At 41.0% G+C, this 16,361-nt stretch overlaps 1 long non-coding RNA gene across 2 annotated transcripts; it reads left to right on the top strand.

Moving 5' to 3' along the window:
- The first annotated feature begins 104 nt into the window (after positions 1-104).
- LOC133251570 (uncharacterized) lies at positions 105-9,057 on the top strand. Of its 2 annotated transcripts, XR_009737685.1 has the most exons (4): positions 105-447; positions 2,214-2,261; positions 6,114-6,221; positions 8,450-9,057. It is a non-coding gene; the product is annotated as an uncharacterized LOC133251570 (long non-coding RNA). The 2 variants fall into 2 exon arrangements; XR_009737684.1 differs by having other exon boundaries at positions 2,214-6,221.
- The last annotated feature ends 7,304 nt before the right edge of the window (positions 9,058-16,361 follow it).

Genomic DNA, 16,361 nt, shown 5'->3' with positions numbered 1-16,361 from the left:
ATGAAAATGAAGTGTTTACTTTTTAAATTTTACAAATTAAAATTTGTAATTTATAAATTAAAAGTTAATTGATTCCATTTCATTCCTTTTGTAGGTAGGGTAATTACGGTATTTTTGTTGTTGCCGAGTTCACTAAAACAATCCAGAAACACAGAATTTTACCTTCTAAAATATTGCTATTAATAAAGAAGATTGAAAGCCTCCAACTTCTATCTGAATGAGACTAAGCTTGTAAAAGTATTGATCTTTCTTTTAGGGGTGCAAAAATTCCAATGATCAGTCCTTTGTTTTTAGTTGCATGAAGTTTTATTCTTAATTATTAAAAAATCTATGACTGCAGTTACTGTTGTATCTCACAGCAATTGATGGGGATCTGTGCTCCAGTATGAGAAGCATTGTTGCAGTTAACTTCGTTCTTCAGCAAGCCACTAGGCGCCCTTACCTCAGGTAGGCTTTTATGAATTCACTTAACTCAGGTCCTTGATTATAAATTCCAGAGAAGCACAGTCCTTTCCTTTAGAGATTCACTGTAGTTTGTAATCACCTGCCTATTTCCACCCAGAGGTAGCCATCATCCTGAATTTTGTGTTAAGAACCCATGCTTTACTTTAGAATCACCGTATTTGTGTGCACTTTTGATACAGAGGTAAGCAGTAAAGGACAGGGAAGGGATCTAAGCACTAAACATTCTCAGCATCCTTTAAATATTGGGGTTCCTAGGATTCTGCCCTTGGTCCTCTTTCTATCTCATGTTTCTGGGTGACTTTAGCAGATGATTTCATCCATCTTCATGAGTTTCAACTTCCATTTTAGTAGTGATGATTCACAAATTTATGTCTTTCCTAAACTCCAGACCCACACATATAGCTACTGATTAGACATTTCCACTTGTTGGTTCCATAATGCTTCAGACTCAGTTTCTCTAAAGCGTAATCACCAAGCGAACTCCTTCTCACGGTATACTTTTTCTGTATTTATTCAGTTGCTCATGGCCAATATTCAGAAATCACCCAACACTATTCCTTTCTTCTGATCCCTTTCCTGATTATAATCAGTCACCCCAAATCCTGGCAATGCTACCTCATTTACATCTCTCAAAGATGCACTCTAAAAATTTATTAAACATATATTAAAAGTATTAAAGATATGATGTGGGTTGAATTGTGTCCCCTTAAATTTGTATGTTGGTTTTCACATCTGTTATCTAAATGTCACCATATTAGGAAATAGGGTCATTATAGATGAGGTCGTACAGGAGTAGGGTGGTGGCCTAGTGCAATATGACTTGTGACCTTATAAAAAGGGGAAATTTGGGCATGAACAGGCATGCAGGGAGAGTGCCATGTGGAGATTAACGCCAAGATTGGGGTGACAGAGCAGAAGCCAAGGAACACCAAAGATTGCCAGCAAACAAGCAGAAGCTAGGAGAGAGGCATGAAGCAGATTCTCCCCGTGGTCCCCAGAAGAAATCAAGCCTGCCTTCATCTTGGACTTCAGGCCTCCAGAACCCTGAGACAGTACATTCTCTTGTTTAAACCATTCATGTTGTGATACTTTGTTTCAGCAACCCTAGAACATGAATGCAGTATGTGTACCTCTGACCAGAATTTTCACACCTGATAGTTGATCATATGCAAATTATTGCACAAGTGAACAAAGGAAAACAATAGTGTTTATAATTGGGTAAAAAGGGAAACTGGAGAAGGAACTGGCAACCCACTCCAATACTCTTGCCTGGAGAGTTCCACGGACAGAGGAGCCTGGTAGGCTACAGTCCATGGGGTCACAAAGAGTCAGACACGACTGTGTGACTTCACTTTCTTTCTTTCTATAGTTTCGTCTGGAGAAGGAAATGGCAACCCACTCCAGTGTTCTTGCCTGGAGAATCCCATGGACATAGGGGCCTGTTGGGCTGCGGTCTATGGGGTTCAAAGAGTCAGACACGACTAAGCAACTAACACACACACACACACACACACACACACAAGGGAAACAACCCAAGAGTCTTATAATGGAAACAACGTTCATAAATTATAGCATATTCAAACAGTGGAATACCATGTAGCTCCTAGAATTGCTGATGTGCATATAAAGCCTAAGAGAGAAAGACATTCATAATATAGTTAAGATGCTTGAATGTTGAGGGGCTCCAAAACTATATATAATTTTACGAGGTCATTTTTTGTCATTTATATGTTGTGTGTTATAAATAGGGAAAAGTCTGAAGGTATATCAACATGTTTACAGGAGTGGAATTTCAGGTAATTTACATCTTTCTCTTTTCGCTTATTCATATTTTCTTGAGATGTGGTTAAGAAACTATTTTTATTCGTTAATATGTGTTTATTTGGCTGTACCGGGTCTTTGGCCCTCGGGGTCTTTGTGGCTGAATGTGGGATCTTTAGTTGTGCCACATGAACCCTAATGCAGCTTTTGTGATCTAGTTCCCTGAATAGAGATCAAACCAGGGTCTCCTGCACTGACAGCGCAGAGTCTTAGCCACTGGACCACCAGGGAGGTTCCAAGAAATTAACCTTTAGTTTTCTATTTCCCGACTACCCTCTCATAAAGAGGTTGCTCTCTTTGCCTGCATAGATTCACAATCCTTCTCTACCTTGGGAGGGAGGAATAAAGAAAAAAGAGGAGGAGATAAAGAAGGAAAGGGAAGTTAAACAAATCTATTAAAGAACTAAGTTAGAAAGATTAGGGAATTTAGAAAGTGAGATATCAGTGCAAACTGTAGGAAAAAACGTTTTGGGTAGGTAGAAGTGTAAATGAGAGGATCCAAAGTACTGTGGGGTGTGAGGAGAATGTAGAACAGAGACGAGGGCAGAGGAAGAATGTTCCTGGGAGTTAGAAATAGATCCTCTATGAAGATTTTTGAGCAGTGCAACTTAAAGCTCAGAATTTTATTTGCATTCTTTTTAGCTGTTTGCATTGTACTTATTTAAATGAAATATATAGAGAAAAACCCAGTGAGTCTCAGATTTACGAAGTTTATGTTGTTATTTTTCTATAATAATAAACATACAGACTCCATTTTACAGAGTTAAGTATGTAAGAAATGTGACTTTGTTTTTCTATGCTGCTGCTGCTAAGTCACTTCAGTCATGTCCGACTCTGTGCGACCCCAGAGACGGCAGCTCGCCAGACTCCCCTGTCCCTGGAATTCTCCAGGCAAGAACACTGGAGTGGGTTGCCATTTCCTTCTCCAATGCATGAAAGTGAAAAGGGAAAGTGAAGTTGCTCAGTCGTGTCCGATTCTTCACAACCCCATGGACTGCAGCCTACCAGGCTCCTCTGTCCCTGGGATTTTCCAGGCAAGAGTAATAGAGTGGGGTGCCATTGCCTTCTCTGTTGTTTTTCTATACCTGGAACTTAATTTTTATTTTTTGTTATTATTCTACCTGGTGACAAAAGCTTAAATAATGTGAGTTTTTCTGAGATTTAAGTGGAGGCAAGGGTTGAGGGCACAGTCTTAAGTAATGTTGAGTCACATGTGAGGCACATCCGGGCCTCACCCCTTGGAATAATGGCGTCTTTGAAATGTGCCTCATCCCACCTGGTCTTTGGTCATTATCCAAGACCCTGTCTTTACTGGTCTAGTGAGTCTCTTCGCTGGGCACATGCTGTTTTTAAGTCAAGGGGGACTCTTACTGGGTTCTTGAACCACACTGGCCATGTCTGCTTTACTCTCTTACACACTGGGCTGAGGGTAAACTCTGAGTTCTTGTCACCTCCCTAGCTCAGTATGGGACTTGGGTAGCAAAACCACAGATCCACTTAAGCCATACTATGAGAGTCTGTAATTCCCAAGTCCTTCTGGGGTTTTGCTGTTGAATTCCAACAGTCTAGCCATCTCATCCCCCAACACAGATACGAGTTTGACTTCTTTCCTCAGTTCAGTTCAATTCAGTTGCTCAGTCGTGTCCGACTCTTTGCGACCCCATGAATCTCAGCACGCCAGGCCTCCCTGTCCATCACCAACTCCCAGAGTTCACCCAGACTCATGTCCATTGAGTCAGTGATGCCATCCAGCCATCTCATCCTCTGTCGTCCCCTTCTCCTCCTGCCCCCAATCCCTCCCAGCATCAGAGTCTTTTCCACTGAGTCAACTCTTCGCATGAGGTGGACAAAGTACTGGACTTTCAGCTTTAGCATCATTCCTTCCAAAGAAATCCCAGGGCTGATTTCCTTCACAATGGACTGGTTGGATCTCCTTGCAGTCCAAGGGACTCACAAGAGTCTTCTCCAACACCACAGTTCAAAAGCATCAATTCTTCGGCGCTCAGCCTTCTTCACAGTCCAACTCTCACATCCATACATGACCACAGGAAAAACCATAGCCTTGACTAGACGAACCTTTGTTGGCAAAGTAATGTCTCTGCTTTTCAATATGCTATCTAGGTTGGTCATAACTTTCCTTCCAAGGAGTAAGCGTCTTTTAATTTCATGGCTGCAGTCACCATCTGCAGTGATTTTGGAGCCCAAAAAATAAAGTCTGACACTGTTTCCATGTTTCCCTATCTATTTGCCATGAAGTGATAGGACCAGATGCCATGATCTTCGTTTTCTGAAGGACACTTGCTAATATTTAACTCTTGGGAATTATCTCAAATTCTCTTTCTCCCCTTGGTCCTGGAAAGTCTTGCCACAATTTTGTGCCATCCAGATTCTTCTTAGGCCTCTGAGTATCCCTTTACTATCTCTTTCTTGAACTGTTGTCCCATCTTTTACCTATGAAATATTCAGCTTCCCAGTGTTCCATCTTCAGCCCACTGTCTTTCTCAGTTTTCCCAGGTTACCTCTTCCACTCCCAAAGATTTGACTACCATCTCTAAGCTGCTACTGCCTAGTCACTTCAGTCGTGTCTGACTCTGTGTGACCCCATAGACAGCAGCCCATCAGGCTCCCCCGTCCCTGGGATTCTCCAGGCAAGAACACTGGAGTGGGTTGCCATTTCCTTCTCCAATGCATGAAAGTGAAAAGTGAAAGTGAAGTCGCTCAGTCGTATCCGACTCTTAGCGACCCAATGGACTGCAGCCTATGAGGCTCCTCCATCCATGGGATTTTCCAGGCAAGAGTACTGGAGTGGGGTGCCATTTCCTTCTCCAGAGAATCTTGCCAACCCAGGGATCAAACCTGGGTCTCCCACATTGTAGGCAGATGCTTTACCATCTGAGCCACCAGGGAAGTGGTAATAAAAACCTAACTAGTCCCAAACTCTGTTTGTATCTTCTGGAAGCCTTTCTCCTGCATTTTTGTTTCTTTGTCCCTCTCTCATTCATTTGGTAGACATGATTATAAACTTCTAAAGTTATCAAGGAAAAGTGCTTAATGCTCTGAGAATGTTTACTGGATAGGATGGAGAGTGAAGATACAACAAAAGATCCTCTCACTGAGCTATTTTTGCCACCAGCATCTGGTATCTGCACATACCAGGAAGCTAAGTATGTCATTTCCTGGCCCCAGATTTTCAGGAAAAACATGCAGAATGCGTTCAGTGGAGGTGCCTACCTTGACAGAGGGGAGTGTTTTATTACTGCTTAGAACTGTTGCCAATTTAGTCATTATTGCTTTCAAATACCCGACAGAAAGTACACTCCCTTTTTGCCTGCACCTGGGGCAAAACACTCCAGTTGCCCTCTCCTTAGTATACCATTGAACATTTGGAGGTCTCCAACTTCCTCGCCTTATTCCCTTCTATAATACCTTTCAGGTAAGGACCCGAGTTAGGGGCTACCTTGGTGGTCCAGCGGTTAAGACTGTGCACTCCCAGTGCTGGGGACACAGGTTCCATCCCTGATGGAGTGTCCCTGCTTGGTGCAGCTAAATAAAAAATAAAGCTGAATCACTGTGCCACTTCTCACTTCTGTGTCTTTTGTCATGCTCTCCCTTCTGCCTGAAATTCCCTCACTCCATGCACACACTTCATCTGGTTTCCTGCTATCCATTAAGCTTCAGATTAATATCATTCCCCCAGTAGCTGCCTCTGTTCCTCCAATACTGAGTTGTGTGCCCTCCTTGAATTTCCATAGCATCTTCGAAATACTACTGAATTCTTGCATTGTCCAGTTTGTCCCCTAATCTGTTTTTGACTTTATCTGCCCCAGCTGGTCTTCCCCAGTGGCTCAAGGGTAAAGAATCCACCTTCATTGCAAGAGACACCATAGATGTGGGTTTGATCTCTGGGTTGAGAAGATTCCCTGGAAGAGGAAATGGTAACCAACTTCAGGATTCTTGCCAGAGGAGCCTGGCAAGCTATAGTTTGTGAGGTTGCAAAGAGTTGGACACGACTGAGCACACACGCTACCCCCAATGACTCTGCCCAAATTATTCATTTTATCTCCAGAATCTAGGGAACTACTTGTCACATAGAATGCCTTCAACAAAGGTTTGCTGAAGAGTGGAAAATAATGAAATCATTATTTTATTTCATTATTTTTTTCCCAGTTCTTTTGAGATATAGTTGACCCACAGTACTAAGTTTAAGGTGTACAGAAGGATGGTTTGACTTAAATAATCATGAAATGATGACCACAACAAGTTCAGTGAGCATCCATCATCTCACATAGATGCAAAAGAAAAGAAGAAAAATTCCTTAATGAGCAATTCCTTGATGAGCAATGCTCATCATATTAATCACCTTGTGCATCATATCCCTAGTACTTAGCTTATAACTGGAAGTTTGTACCTTTTGACCACCTTCATCCAGTTTCCCTTTTCTCCCTGCATCTTGTAATGTTGGGGGCCAGAGTGAGGTACTCCGCCCGTGACAAAGGTCATGAGGAAGGAGGCTCGACATACGCAAAGGTGGGATCGAGCCTCAGGAGTCCCCCTGGAAATCCTCGAGCGTCTACCCCCATAACCAGAGCCTGCCTACTTTACTACTTTGTGCTCTTACCTACACCTCTGACTTTACGGGGGGCTGTCCCCCACGACCTCTTTCGGAGAAGGAGTTAACCTAGAGCTCCAGTTAATAATAATTCCTGGGCGTGATAAGACTGTTTTAACCTACAAACTCCTCTGAAGGCTCTCTAGCCTGCCTGACAGGCTTGTCTGGCCACATGTGATTGCTCACAGCCTCCCAACCGTGAGAGGCACAAGATGCTTTAAACCCTCTAAAAACAGGTTCTTTAGAGAAGTTAGAAAACTATAAGTATAGTGGGCTAATTAGAAATTGTATTGGTGAAGGGTTTTTCATTTGTTGAGCCAATGTTTGTTGCTAAGTCTCCACATCCCCCGCCCTTACACACATTAATGAATATATAGAAGAAATAAGTATTAACCTTTGATATTAATCACGTTAGACCTTAGGCTAAGTAAATTCTTTCCTTAACTAAAACCCACTACACCCTCACCCTGTAGGAATGTAACTTTATTTGGGTGGCGTCTGTTTTGAGAATAATCAGCCCTGGAGAAATAAGTGTCCTGGTTGATTGACCGCTGTCACAAGGAGAGGGTCGTAAATTGTCAGCAGGCCCCCTGGCCAGAAGATGATGTAACACCCCTAAGACCTCTGTATACATTTGTATGAAGCACCTGACTTTGATAAAAGTCAGGACTGCTGACCCCGCGTGACTTTTGCATAACATCTCAGTGTATAAAAGTAGACCATGGAAAATAAAGAATTGGGATCAGTTTCTCGAAATACTGGTCTCCCCATGTCACTCTCTCTCTCACTCTGGTTGAGTCTCCATCTGGAGCGCGGAACCCACCATGCTTACTAATTATGCCTGGGCTTCTAAGATCCGACCGGGGAGGCCTCAGTGTCTCCTCTCCTTCAGGAGAACGGAAGGACGCCTGCGGCCTACGTAAGTGGTGCAAACTTCTTGTCTTGAAGTTTTATTGGTCTCCCAAGTAAACCAAGCTACTCAGCCTCTTTTCTCCACTGAATTTTCCTACTGAGCTATCCTCATTCTATTACTCTTTATATCCTTAATTAACGTTTAATTAAGCTATCGTATCCTGATCCTCGCCTATGCCGTCTCTCCTTCGAATACCCTGGATCAGCCGGGGCTGGTCCTCGGCATTGTAATATCTTTTTCCGTGAGTTTATGTTTAAAGTATACTTGATCTACCACACTATGTTAGTTTCTGATGTACAACATAGTAATTCAACATTTCTGTACATTACAAAATGATAACCCTGATAAGTCTACTTATCACCTGTCACCATTCAAAGATAATACGTTATTATTGACTGTATTCCCCATGCTGTACATTTCATCCCAATGATTCATTTATTTTATAAGTGGAAATTTGTGTCTCTTAATTTCACTCACCTATTTCACTAACCCCCCTTTATACCCGTCTCCTCTGGCTACTACCTGTATGTTCTCTGTATCTATGACTCTGTTTCTGTTTTGTTATGTTTGTTCATTTGTTTTGTAGATTCCGCATGGAAGTGAAATATTATATTTGTCTTTCTCTGTCTTATTTTACTTAGGATAATACCCTATGAGATTCATCCATGTTTTTCTGAATGGCAAAGTTTTGTTCTCTTTTGTAACTAAGTAATATCACTACGAACAAAGCTAGTGGAGGTGATAGAATTCCAGTTGAGCTATTCCAAATCCTGAAAGATGATGCTGTGAAAGTTTTGCACTCAATATGCCAGCAAATTTGGAAAACTCAGCAGTGGCCACAGGACTGGAAAAGGTCAGTTTTCATTCCAATCCCAAAGAAAGGCAATGCCAAAGAATGCTCAAACTACCACACAATTGCACTCATCTCACACGCTAGCAAAGTAATGCTTAAAATTCTCCAAGCCAGGCTTCAGCAATATGTGAACCATGAACTTCCAGATGTTCAAGCTGGTTTTAGAAAAGGCAGAGGAACCAGAGATCAAATTGCCAACATCCGCTGGATCATGGAGAAAGCAAGAGACTTCCAGAAAAACATCTATTTATGCTTTATTGACTATGCCAAAGCCTTTGACTGTGTGGATCACAATCAACTGTGGAAAATTCTGAAAGAGATGGGAATACCAGACCACCTGACCTGCCTCTTGAGAAATCTGTATGCAGGTCAGGAAGTAACAGTTAGAACTGGACATGGAACAACAGACTGGTTCCAAACAGCAAAAGGAGTACGTCAAGGCTGTGTATTGTCACCCTGTTTATTTAACTTATATACAGAGTACATCATGAGAAATGCTGGACTGGAAGAAGCACAAGCTGGATTCAAGATTGCCGGGAGAAATATCAATAACCTCAGATATGCAGATGACACCACTCTTATGGCAGAAAGTGAAGAGGAACTAAAAAGCCTCTTGATGAAGGTGAAAGTGGAGAGTGAAAAAGTTGGCTTAAAGCTCAACATTCAGAAAACGAAGATCATGGCATCCGGTCCCATCACTTCATGGGAAATAGATGGGGAAACAGTGGAAACAGTGTCAGACTTTATTTTTTTGAGCTCCAAAATCACTACAGATGGTGACTGCAGCCATGAAATTAAAAGACGCTTACTCCTTGGAAGGAAAGTTATGACCAACCTAGATAGCATATTGAAAAGCAGAGACATTACTTTGCCAACAATGGTTTGTCTAGTCAAGGCTATGGTTTTTCCTGTGGTCACGTATGGATGTGAGAGTTGGACTGTGAAGAAGGCTGAGCGCCGAAGAATTGATGCTTTTGAACTGTGGTGTTGGAGAAGACTCTTGAGAGTCCCTTGGACTGCAAGGAGATCCAACCAGTCCATTGTGAAGGAAATCAGCCCTGGGATTTCTTTGGAAGGAATGATGCTAAAGCTGAAAGTCCAGTACTTTGTCCACCTCATGCGAAGAGTTGACTCATTGGAAAAGACTCTGATGCTGAGAGGGATTGGGGGCAAGAGGAGAAGAGGATGACAGAGGATGAGATGGCTGGATGGCATCACTGACTCGATGGACATGAGTCTGGGTGAACTCTGGGAGTTGGTGATGGACAGGGAGGCCTGGCGTGCTGCCGTTCATGGGGTCGTAAAGAGTTGGACACAACTGAGAGACTGATCTGATCTGAATATGTATATACATACATATATGTATGGGCTTCCTATATATGTATATTATATATATATATATATATATGTATAATAGATAAAGGAAATGTGATATATATCCATTCATCTATTGGTGGACACATAGTTTACTTTCATATCTGGGCTGTTGTGAATAATGGTGCAATGAACACAGGGATGCGTATCTTTTAGAATTAGCATTTTTGTTTTCTTTGGATAAATACCCAGCAGTGGAATTGCTGGATTGTATGGTCATTCCGTTTTTAATTTTTTGAGGAAACTCCAAGTGTTTTCTATACTGGCTGAGTCAACTTGCATCCCACCAACAGTGTATGAGGATTCCCTTTTCTCCTCATCCTAGCCAACACTTGTTTGTTGTCTTTTTGATAATAGCCATTCTGACAGATATGAGGTGATATTTCATCATGGTTTTGATTTGCATTTTTCTGATGATAAGTGATGTTGAGCATTTGGTGGTCACCTGTGTGTCTTCTTTGGAAAAAATGCCCATTCAGGTCCTCTGCCCATTTTTTAACTGAGCTGTTTGGTTTTTTTAGTATGTTGTATGAGTTCTTTATACATTAACCCCTTATCAGATATATCATTTGCAAATATCTACTCCCATACAGTAGGCTGCCTTTTCAGTTTTTTCTTTTTTTTTTTTTTTTTTTTTGTTTTTTTTTAATATTTGTTTTTATTTATTTGTTTGGCTGCAGTGGGTCTTAATTGTGGCATGCAGGACCTTCGATCTTCATTGCAGCCTGTGGGATTTTTTAGTTGCAGCATGCAAATTTAGTTGTGACATGTGGGGTGTAGTTCCCTAACCAGGAGTTGAACCAGGGTCTCCTGCATTTAGAGTGTGAGTCTTAGCCAGTGGATGCTCAGGGAAGTCCCTGCCTTTTCTTTTTGTGGATAGCTTCCCTCACTGTGTAAAATCTTTTTAATTTGATGCAGTCTCATATGTTTATTTTGGGGTTTTTTCACCCTTATCTGAGGAGACATATCTAAAAAAATATATAGCTGAGGCTGCTGTCAAAGAATATATTGCCTATATATTTTCTTTTAGTTTTATGACTTCAGGTTTTACATCTAAGTCTTCAATCCATTTTGAGTTTGTTTTTTAATTTTTTATATATTTATGCTTTTATGTAATTACCTTTTTAATATTGATTAAGTGTTAAAAGACATTTAGTATTTCTAAATGCTAAATGTATGAGCTTATAATAAAGGGTATTCAGTATTATTCTTGGGACATAAGTTTTCAATCCTACAGACTACTTATTTTCATGTAAAAAAAATATTTGGAGCAGTCCCTCAGTATCTCCTTCTACTTTCTTTCCTGATGCCCTTTAGAAACCCTTCTGGGAACTTATCACATGTCTATTGAAAGCCAGGGTTGGTCTCCACCCAGACTGCCTTGATTCTGCAACGTTCAAAAAGCAGAAGATGTTTTTTAGTTTTAAAGATCTGTCCTTCAGATCTCTGCAGAGCTTTTGTCTTGGCAAGACAGTTATACTCAGTGACTGAGAGTTTGGGATTCAATGATAATTCCATTTATTTAATTTCACTAATAAATAGTGATAGAATTCAGAGCTACAGTAACGTGGAATTTTAAAAACATACTTGAAATCTTTGACAGCTGAAGCAGGAACATTTAAAATACATATGACAGGGAACCAAATTGTGAAATGTTCTCTGTTATCCTCACCAAAGAGATGTGCTCTGGAGATGATTCCTTATTCCAGCAGAGAAAATACAATCTGCTCCTCTCTTCCCATTGCTGCCATTTATAAACCGTCAGGTCCTACAGAGTTTTTTCTTCCCTGTCTCTCTCATAACTGTCTCTTTCATTTTAACTATAGCAGCCTAGTGAATGTTCCATAACTTCATACCATATAATTTGCAGCGGTTCTTTAAATAGTATTCTAGAGTTGAAATGTCAAAAAGAGCCAGTACTCTGGTAAATATATCACAACCAACTCTCTGGAGAAAGAAGCTTTCTTTGTAGCACTTGCCAGTTTTCATGGTTTAAATACTCCTACCAAGGCAGATTTCAGACCATTAACTTGGTGTCACTGAATGATGAATTAGGGAGAGGTGCACACGATCAGCTTTTATGAGCCTGAGCATGGTGCTGCAGGTTAGCTCCAGCTTGCTGCTGGCTGGAAGACTGATTTTGCTTGAGCACCGTTTAAATCAAGCTGCTCTCAGATTTAGGAATCTACCTGAGCCTCTGCTGCTTACCATGGAAACAGCAAGCATGATCTGTCCGCAAATATTATGCTAGGATACTTGATTGAAGACTGGATTAGCCATTTAAATGATGTCCCTGCTTCCACTCTGGCTATAATTCTTCTCCATGCAGCACCCAGAGTCTTCTTTTAAAAATCTTCTTTGGGGACTTCCCGGATGGTCCAGTAGCTAGGGCTTCTCATTCTCAATGCAAGGGGCCCCGGTTCGATCCCTGATCAGGGAACTAGATCCTGCATGACCTGCCACAGCCAAATAAGTAAATATTTTTTTTTAATCTTTAATTTGATTGTGTCATCTGCAGGGAGGCAATGTTATGCCACACTAGGAACTTTGTCAGCAGTGTCTCATGGAGCAATGCAGTGCCCATACTCAGGACCTACGATCTCTCTTTAAAATCCTCAGTGGTTTTCTGTAACACTTAAGAACTTGTGTCATATTTGTATTTGTGTAATAGATGACATAATATGACCTCTGGGGGGTTGTATGATCAGACCCAAGCTTCCTCTCCATCCAACCCTATCTGTGCTACTCTCCCTTTGATTCCTTTTGTTCCAGGTATACACTGGACTCCTTCAGTTCCTCTACCGTACGGGCTCTTTTCCGGGATCCTACCTGGAACTCTTCTCTTCCTTCCCTTGTTCTTCCCTTGGTAATGCCTTTTTCTGAACTCTGCTCACCAGACACTGTCTTAGAAAAGGTTCCTTAAACCCCTAATCGAAATTAAGTCCCTTCAATTAGTCTCTTTCATGGCATTGTATTCGTTGCCTTCAAGGTACTATAGTGGGTACTGTCAATATGAGTTTTTGGTGGCAGTTTTTATGTCTGGGAAAGTTTAGCAATGATTGGTTTTAAAATTTAATACTCTGCCAAATGTTATAATATCAAGAATCTATTCATTCTTATGTCTGTTGACTTAAGAAAAATACACAACCTAAAAGTTGAGAGTTACGTTTTATTTGGGGACCTTCCTGAGAACTACAGCCTGGGTTGACAGCCTCTCAGGTAATTCTGAGGAACTATTCAGAAGACATAAGGGAGGAGCCAGGGTATATAGGAGTTTTGACTGGAAAAAAAGAAATAGTTGTCAAACATCAAAAAATTGCTGCTAATCTTAAAAAACCTCCAGACATTTAAAAAGTTAGTGTTGTATGGGAAGATGCAAGAGTCTGAGCTCAGTGAAATCATTCCTTAGATACTTAGATATGCATCTTAACTGTCTTGGGCTGGTATCCTGTTTATCTCCATTCTCAATTCCCCTCAGGGCATATCAAAGGCAACTACAGTGACTGATGGCTTGACGGTGACAGCATTTGTAGTTTACTGAAATGGCAGACAATATTTTTTATCCACAAGCCTCTGAATCCAAAATAAAAATTACATTGTTCTCTTTATAAGTAGATAACACATTTCACTTTTAAGGAGAACTTCATTAATGCATGAGGCTATTTACAAACTTAATTTTAGTTTCTTAAACATTTAAAATTGCACTTATAAATCTAATGTAATTGTCTTTAAGTTGTCTTAAAAAATTGTCTAACAAAAATAATTTAAGTAACTGTAATATATTAAACACATAAATATGGTGAATATTAGATTCTCTTAAATATGTCAATACTATCTTTAACTTCAGTAAAATATTCTTATTAATTGGACTTAAAATGCAAATCAAGTGATTGTTCAATTTATAGTATAAATTGAAATCACAGGCAATTCTGTTTGATTCTCCAAAACAAGCACTCCAAACGACAAACATACCTCTATTATTCCTCTACTTAAAGATCCCCTGGAGAAGGAAATGGCAACCCACTCCAATATTCGTGCCTGGAAAATCCCATGGACAGGTGAGCCTGGCAGGCTACTAGTCCATGGGGTTGCAAGAGTAGGACACGACTTAGCGACTAACCCACCACCACAAATATATCAATATTATAAGTTTGAATTAGTTATCATTATTTACTCCATTATCTGTAATCTCAATTGTAAATCTTCTCAGAGTTAAAATGGACAGATGAAGCAGACAGTAATATTAAACCAAACAACTTGGGGTTATCTTTCAAGGCAGATGGCAATGAGGATACACACTGACACGTGATTTGGCTGAAGCTTAGTATTTTGTGTTCTCTCAACACACTAAGGCCTGTTTGTTCATAATAACAGGAATTCCATAGCCAGAAAGGGTCCCATATTTACTGCCCTGCGGCTGCTGCTGCTAAGTCACTTCAGCCGTGTCTTACTCTGTGCGACCGCATAGATGGCAGCCCACTAATTTTAGTCAAATTCACATCTATAATCCTTCACCTAGGTTGTTTAACTTTATAACTGGATTTATTTAATCTCTTAAATTATCTTCTAAGTTAAATTATTTCTAAATTAGCTTATTCTTCCAAGCTGCTCCAGCTCATCTCATATTGATATTTAAATAGCATACAGTTGAATTTTCACGTATCTCTTATAGTTTCTATAGCCCTGTTTAATGACAGAGATGGATCTGAAGCTACAAACTCAGTTCTGCAAAAACTGTTACTTTTTAAAATTATAACTCACCTTAATTAATAATTTGCACCTCCATTCAACCAGAAATTAAAAACAATATTAGAATTGGTACTCACTCTCATTTTCTTCCTGGGGTCCCAGATACTTAGTGCCACGACATTAGGGGAGAGGGAGTATGGTTCTTGATTGTCATTCATTCAAGCTGATGTCTGCTGTGAAGTCCCTTGTCCCCTCAGTTTCCCAGGGACAGCCTACACTGGCCTCTTCTGTCACCTTCTGACTCTCATCCGTAGGACCCTCCAGGTACAGGTCTGCCTTGCTGCTTCCATTTATCTCTTAGCCCGGGGGCAATCCATACTGCTGCTCTTGCACCATGCTGAGCTTTGGACAACTCTATGTGTTTTATAATACAAGACATATATATTTGGTTTTTGTTCTTGATTCCTGGCAGGAATTGTTCCTGGTTCCTATCTACGATAGGAATGTCTTTAAAAAAAAAACCCCAAACATTATTTCTTTGTACTGTATTTGGCAGCCCTTGGTCTTGGTTGCTGCTCTCAGGCTTTCTCTAATTGCGTCTGAGGGAAGGAGGGGTGCTATTCTTTACTGCAGTGTGAGAACTTCTCATTGTGGTGGCTTCTCTTGTTGTGGAGCATGAACTGTAGAGCATGGGCTTCAGTAATTGTGGAGCACCAGCTTCTTGTCTCACAGCATATGGGATCCTCCCAGGTTTGAACTGTGTCCCCTGCTTTGGCAGGCAGACTCCCAATCACTGGACCACCTGGGGAGTCTAATAATGTCTTTTGTTATTCATAACAAGCCCTTTTCATTCAAACCTGAATTTATGCTAATGAGGTGATTCTTCTGTTCTCAGACAGCTTCAGGAAGGGGGCTGGTCACTAGAGGTACCAACCAGAATTGCTTAGTGGTTCAGTCGTGTCCGACTCTTGTGACCCCGTAGACTGGAGCCTGCCAGGCTCCTCTGTCTATGGGATTCTCTAGGCAAGAATATAGGAGTGGGTTGCCATTTCCTTTTCCGGAGGATCTTCCCGACCCAGGGATCTAACTCAGGTCTCCCGCATTGCAGTCAGACTCTTTACCCACTGAGCTGTGAGGGAAGCCCAACAACAAGATTAGAAGTTTGGAACTTCTAGCCACACCTCCACCTTGGGGAGGGGAGAGGGGCTGTAGATTGAGTTCAGTCACCAATGGCCAGTGATTTTACCAATCACTGTGTAATAAAGCTATGTAGTAAAGCTTTAATAAAATCTTCAGAACAGTGAAGTTTGGGGCTCTTCCAGGTTGGTGAACAAATACATCAATCTGTTAGGAGGCTGGTGCACCCACGGATGATGTGGAAACTATCTACACTCCCTACCCAATTGCCTTGTGTATCTCTTTAACTTGGCTATTTCAGAGTTGTAGCTTCATACTTAAACTGTAATGCTAGATATAGCACTTTCCTGAGTTCCATGAGTTGTTATAGTGAATTATTGAACCTAAGGGAGGGGGAATTGTGGGAATTCCCAAATGTGTAGTCAGCTAGGCAGATGCGAGCAGCTTGGGGATCCTGCTTGTGACTGACATGCAAAGTATAGGCATTTTTGTGGGACTGA

The sequence above is a fragment of the Bos javanicus genome, chromosome 7 (genome assembly GCF_032452875.1).
Source record: "Bos javanicus breed banteng chromosome 7, ARS-OSU_banteng_1.0, whole genome shotgun sequence".
Lineage (NCBI taxonomy): Eukaryota > Metazoa > Chordata > Mammalia > Artiodactyla > Bovidae > Bos > Bos javanicus.
This window is presented reverse-complemented; position numbering and strand designations above follow the sequence as displayed.